Source organism: Ovis canadensis, chromosome 21 (genome assembly GCF_042477335.2).
Source record: "Ovis canadensis isolate MfBH-ARS-UI-01 breed Bighorn chromosome 21, ARS-UI_OviCan_v2, whole genome shotgun sequence".
Taxonomy (NCBI): Eukaryota; Metazoa; Chordata; class Mammalia; order Artiodactyla; family Bovidae; genus Ovis; species Ovis canadensis.
This window is the reverse complement of record NC_091265.1, coordinates 54,496,562-54,503,870: the sequence shown is the minus strand read 5'-3', so window position 1 is coordinate 54,503,870 and position 7,309 is coordinate 54,496,562.

Genomic DNA, 7,309 nt, shown 5'->3' with positions numbered 1-7,309 from the left:
GAGGCTGGGGAGAGGCAGCCTCAAGGATAGCAACTGGCAGATGGTCTAGGCCATGGAAGAGTTTGTGATGACCCACCAACTCCACCACGTCCTCATTCAGAGGAATTATAAGGGATAATGAAATAGACTCTTTTTGTCCCATCTCAGATGATCTTATTACTGGGCTTCTCCTCTAGGGGATTTTGGGTGAGGTACTTCATGCAGAGATGATTCCATCTCTTTCCCACACTCCAGTCACCAGCTAACTGCCACATATGCCTGCTCTGTCCTTTACAGCCCTACCTGGTAAGTGGTAGCCCCAGTGGATCCCTGAGCCATCACAGCTCCTCCAGGGCCCAGAATGCCCCTTCTTTGCCTCCAATGTTTTTGGGGAGAATGCAACACATGTATCGGGGAACCAGGTTACACAGAGCCTTCAGGCTTTCTGAGCTTCCTCCAGGGGTGGAGCTATAAACTTTTTGCTTGGAGCTGCCATGGTTAGGCACTTTTTCAGTGGAAGCAACCATTCTTTGCACCTGGAGACCCTCAGTAGATGTTTCAGCTGAGTCAGCAGTGGTCACAGGTTGATTTCCTTTCAGATTGACTAGTTTGATCTCCTTGTTGTTTAGGAGACTCCCAAGAATCTTCTCAAGAACCACAGTTCAAAAGCTCAATTCTTTGGCATTCACCATTTCTTATGGTCCAGATTGCACATCTGTACATGATTACTAGAAAAATCATAGCCTTGACACTATAGACCTCTGTAGCAAAGTGAGTCTCCGCTTTTTAATACACTGTGCCGGTTTTTCATAGCCTTCCTTCCTTCCAAGGACCAAGTGTGTTTTAATTTTGTGGCTGCTGTCAAGGTCCACAGTGGTTTTGGAGCCCAAGAAAATAAAATCTGCCACTGTTTCCACTTTTCCCTCATCTATATGCCATGATGTGGTGGGATCAGGTGCCATGAATGTTGACTATAAATTTGTGAATAGTTGTTTGAATGTTTATGTTTTAAGCCAGTTTTTGAATATCCTTTCCTCACCAAGAGGCTCTTTAGTTCTTCTTTGCTTTCTGCTATTAGGGCAATGTAATCTTCATATCCGTGGGTGTTGATATTTCTCCAAGCAATCTTTATTCCAGCTTGGGATTTATGCATTCCAGCATATTGAATGATGTTTCCTATATAGACATTAAATAACCAGAGTGAGAATGTACACCTTGTCACATTTCTTTCCCCCTTTAAATCTCTCAGTTGTTTTGTGTCTGATTCTAAGTGCCATTTTTTGAGCTACATACAGACTTTTCAGGAGACAGGTAAGGTGATCTGGTACTCCCATTTCCTTAAGAATTTTCCAAAGTTTGTTGTGGTCCACACAGTGAAAGGCTTTATCATAGTCAGTTAAACAGATGGAAATATTTTCTTGGATTCCCTTGATTTGTCTGTGATCCAATGGATATTGGCAAATTGATCTCTGGTTCCTCAAACCAGTTTGTACATCTGGAAGTTTTCAGTTCATGTAGTGTTGAAGCTTAGCTTGAAGGATTTTGAGCATTACCTTGCTAACAATTGAGATGAGCTCTATTTCATGATAGGTTGAACATTTTTTGGAATTGCCTTCCTTTTGGATTGGAATAAAAACTGACCTTTGCCAGCACTGTGGCTACTGATGAGTTTTTCAAATTTGCTGACATATTGAATACAGCACTTTTACAGCCTCATTCTTTAGGATTTTTAAATAGCTCAGCTGGAATTCCATCACCTTGCCTATTATTGTTTCCAGTGATGCTTCCTAAGGTCCAGTTGACTTCTTACTCCAGTATATCAAGCTTTACATGAGTGACCCAAGCATCATCACTCTCCTGGTCTTTATGACCATTCTTGTACAGTTCTTCTGTACATTCTTGCCACCTCTTCTTAATCTCATCTGCTTCTATTAAGTCTTTGACGTTTCTGTCCTTTATTGTGCCCATCCTTGCATGAAGTGTTCCTCTGGTAGCTCCAATTTTCCTGAAGTGATCTATACTCTTTACAATTCTATTATTTTCCTCTAATTCTTGCAGTGTTTACTAATGAAGACTTTCTTATATCCCCTTGCTATTCTCTGGAAGTCCACATTCCATGGGATATATCTTTCCCTTTCTCCTTTGCCTTTCACTTCTCTTATTTTCTCAGCTGTTTTTAAGGCCTCCTCAGGCAACCCCTTTTCCTTCTCACATTTGTTTTTCTTGGGGATGGTTTTGGTGACCACCTCCTGTACATTGTTACAAACCTCCATCCATAGTTCTTGAGGCTTCAAGACCTAATCCCTTGAATCTATTTTTCATCTCCACTATAAAATCATAATGGATTTGATTTAGGTCATAGCTAAATGTTCTAGTGGTTTTCCTTACTTACTTCAATTTAAGGCTGAATACTGCTTGCACAAGCATTGTTGCCAGATCACCACCCACTACTTCCAGTGGGTGTGGAGCAAAAACACACAATTTGAGGACTGTTACCCTGGGTTTGAGGCCTTTCAAATGCTTAGCTGTGTGACCTTGATCAAGTACTTTAACCTCAGTATTCTCATCTGATCATTGGGCACGATGATGATAATTCCACATCTAGATGCATGTGTGCCCGCTAAGAACAATTGGCCCTGAGAGGGTTTACTGGGTTCCTGAGTCTGGAAAAAAAAATATGAATTACTCTGCCACCTGGGGAGAAGGAAGTCTTCTGTTTAGAGGTAATGGGTGCCATCCCCAAGGCTAAATATTGATTGAAGCCAAATGACATCTGTCTCTGAACCCTGACCCAGAACTCTGACTGAGCCGATGCTTCTGTTTTCTGGGCCCCAACAAGAGCTAATGATTACAGGCTCAGATTGCTCCCTTCCCAGCCTTACCAGTCAGCCTTTCCTTGTCAACTACTTCTAGCCTGAAATCACACTGCAAGGAGAGTTATAAGGCTTTTCATCTCTTTTCAGTTTCCCACATCTCCAGCGTAGCAAGAACTAGCTGTTATGGATACTTGGCATGACAACAGCTATGACAACCTGTAGATTTCTAGCCTGTTAAATGAAACTGTCCCCATTTGGCCCTTCATGTTTAAATTACCTACAGTTGCCTTAGAAACCTTCTTATGCTTTCTGTTTAACGACCAAATATGTGTGAGCTGGATCTACTTTTCTTTCCCAAGCATAATTCAAACCATGCAATCAAGTAACCAAATATTTAGTCATCTAACTACCCACAGGAATTGGCAAAAGCAAACCACCCATCCATTTGTTGCTTGCTCCAAAACAACATTGAAGTGATCTGCTGAAACAATGTGATAGATTGGCATGTACATGCCAGAAGGGACACTTTTTCTGGATTCGTTTTCCACCTAATGCAGAATGTCTACCACAAGCTTCTCCCTGCAGCAGCTGGTCACTTGATATTTGTAGACCCATCCGATTCCAGATCCATTCGACATCCCTCAGTAAAATCTAGAGAACAAACTCAGTCAAAGCTCTCTTTCCTGCATAAAAGAGATTTTGTATTTTAGAAAACAATACTTGGTAATACATTCAAAATTTTGTGCTCCTTGACTTGCATTCAAGGACCTGCACCAGATATTTGGAAGCTTCTCCTTCCAACTAAGTCTTTCTCCACTCCAACCAGGACCAGAGCCTTCACTGGACCCTGTGTCCTCACTGGTATCGTTCAGTTGCTAAGTCATGTCTGACTCTTTGTGATTACATGTTCGGTAACAAAACAGGCCTCCCTGTCTTTCACTATTTCGTGTAGTTTCCTCAAATTCATGTCCTTTGAGTAGGTGATGCCATCTCACAATCTCATCCTTTCATTCCCTCTCTTTCTGCTCATTTTTTTTTTCCAGCATCAAGGTCTCTTCCAAAGAGCTGGATCTTCACATCTTTGGCCTAAGTGTTGGAGCTTCATCTTGATCATCAGTCCTTCCACTGACTATTGCTCTACCACTTAAAAACAATTCTCATGTTTCCAATAACCTAACAGTATTGACCATTAAAAAAGTTTAATAGAAGTGGGATCTAGTCATCTGGGAAATCCCAGCACTGCCACCCTGCTTTTCTTTTACCATTCTCTCCACCTGGCATTCAAATGCTTCCCTAAAACTTCTCCAGCTTGAAATGGCCTACTGACCCAAAATTTTCAGCTATCCAGGAATTGTTCTTTCCTCCTTCCTTAAAGACTTCTTCCTGTTCCCTGATTGTCCTCTGTACATCAGTTCAGTTCAATCTCTCAGTCATTTCCAACTCCTTGATATATATCATGGGGTGCAGCATGCCACGCTTCTCTGTCTATCACCAACTCCCAGACCTTGCTCAAACTCATGTTCATCAAGTTGATGATGCCACCCAACAATTTCGTCTTCTGTCTTCACCTTTGTCTCCTGCCTTTAATCTTTCCTAGTATTGGGGTCCTTTAAAATGAGTCATTTCTACCCACCAATTGGCCAAAGTAAAGGAGGTTCAGCTTCAACATCGGTCATTCCAATGAATATTCAGGACTGATTTCCTTTAGAATGGACTGGTTGGATCTCCTTGCAGTCTAAGACACTCTCAAGAGTCTTGTCCAACACAGTTCAAAAGCATCAATTATTTGGTGTTCAGCTTTCTTTATGGTCCATCTCTTACATCTGCTCATGACTTCTGTAAAAACCATATATTTGACTCTACAGACCTTTGCTGGTAAAGTAATGTCTCTGCTTTTTAGTATACTGTCAATTTTTTCATAGCTTTTTTTCCCAAGGACCGAGTGTCTTTTTTATTTTTTCAAAGCTGCAGTCACTATCTACAGTGATTTTGGAACCCAGGGACATGAAGTCTGTCACTGCTTTCATTGTTGCTCCATGTATTTGCCATGAAATAAGGGAACTCGATGCAGTTATCTTTGTTTTTTAATCTGTATGTACTCATCAAGACCATCCCCAAGAAAATGAAATGCAAAAGGGTAAAATGGTTGTCTGAGGATGCCTTAGAAATAACTTAGAAAAGAAGAGACACAAAAGGCAAAAGATAAAAGAAACACATACCAATCTGAATGCAGATTTCCATATATAGCAAGAACAGATTTTTAAAAAAGCCTTCTTAAGTGATCAGTGCAAAGATATAGAGGAAAAAATAGAATGGGAAATACCAGAGATCTGCTCAAAAAAATTAGATGTAGGGAAGGATCATTTCATGCAAAGATGGGCCAAATAAAAGACAGAAATGGCATGGACCTAAGAGAAGCAGAATATATTAAGAAGAGGTTGAAACAATATATAGAAGAACTATACAAAAAGGATGTTGATGACCAAGATAATACCAACACAATGGTGTGATCACTCACTTAGGGCTGGACCTCCTGAAATGTGTAGTCAAGAGGGCCTTAAGAAGCATCCTTACGAGTAAAGCTAGTGGAGGTGATGGAATTGCAGTTGAGCTATTTCAAATCCTAAAAGATGATGCTGTCAAATTGCTGCACTTAATATGCTAGCAAGTTTGGAAAACTCAGCAGTGACCACAGGATTGGAAAGGTCATTTTCATTGCAATTTCAAAGAATGGCGACTTCAAAGAATCTTCAACTACCACACAGTTGCACTCATCTCACATGCTACCAAAGTAATTTCTCCAATCAAGTCTTCAACAGTACATGAGCTGTGAATTTCCATATGTTCAAGTTGGATTTAGGAAAGGCAGAAGAACCAGTGATCAAATTGCCATCATCCATTGGATCATGGAAAAGCAAGGTAATTCCAGAAATATATGTACTTCTGCTTTATTGACCATGCAAAAGCCTTTGACAGTGTGGATCACAACTGTGGAAAACTTACTGAGATTGGAATTCCAGACCATCTTACCTGACTTCTGAGAAATCTTTTTTTTTTTTTTCTTTTGGTTTGTTTTTATTCTCCTTATTCTAGATTGAAAGAGGAGATTGATTTAAAAAAAACGATGCAATTTATGTCAGAGTGATTTCCCTATGTTTTCTTCCAACAGTTTTATAGTATCTGGACTTATATTTAGGTTTTTAATGCATTTTGAGTTTATTTTTGTGTATGGTGTTAGGGAGTGTTCTAATTTCATTCATTTACATATAACAGTCCAGTTTTCACAACACCATTATCTTTTCTGCATTGTATATTCTTGCCTCCTTTGTTATAGAATGGGTGACCATAGTTGCATGAGTTTATCTCCAGGCTTTCTACCCTGTTCCATTGATCTATACAGTTTTTGCTTCCATACCATACTTATTTGATGACTGTAGATTCTTAGTGTAGTCTGAAGTCAGAGAGCCTTACTCCCCCAGCTCCTTTTTTCTTTCTAAAGATTGCTTTGGTTATTCAGGGTCTCTTGTATTTACCTATAAATTGTAAAATTTTTGGTTCTAATTCTTGGAAAACATACCATTGGAATTTGATAGGAATTGCATTGAATGTATAAACTGCTTTGTGTAGTATGGTCATTCTCATATTTTTTCTTCCAGTCTAAGAACAGGATATATCACTCTGTTTGTATAATCTTTGATTTCTTTCTTTAGTACCTTATGGTTTTCTGAGTACAAGTATTTTGCCACCCTAGGTAGTTGTATTCCTAGATAATGCAGGTCAAGAAGTAACAGTTAGAAATGAACATGGGACAGCAGAAAGGTTCCAAATCTGGAAAGGAGTACGTAAAGGCTGTATATTGCCACCCTGCTTATTTAAATTATGCGCTGAGTACATCATGTGAAATGCCGAAATGGATGAAGCACAAGCTGGAATCACGTTTGCTGGTAGAAATATCAATAACCTCATATATACAGAAGTCACCACTTAATAGCAGAACATGAAGAGAAACTAAAGAGCCTCTTGGTGAAAATAAAAGAGAAGAGTGAAATATCTGGTTTAAAAGAAAATGAAGATCATGACATTTCGTCCCATCACTTCATGGCAAATAGATGGGAAAACAATGGAAACAATGAGAGACTTTATTTTGGGGGGTTCCAAAATCACTGCAGATGATGACTGCAGCCATGAAATTAAATGATGCTTGCTTGTTTGAAGAAAAGGTAACAAGTCTAGCAGTGTTTTTAAAAGCAGGGACATTACTTTGCTGAAAAAGTTCAGTAAATCAAAGCTATGTTATTTCCAGTTGTCATGTATGGATGCAACAGTTGGAGCATAAAGAATGGTAAGTAATGAAGGATTGAAGGTTTTGAACTATGGTGTTGGATAAGACTCTTGAGAGTCCCTTGGACTACAAGGAGAACCAACCAGTCAATGCTAAAGGAAATCAATCCTGAATATTCATTGGAAGGACAGATGTTGAAGCTGAAACTCCAATACTTTGGCCAAATGATGTG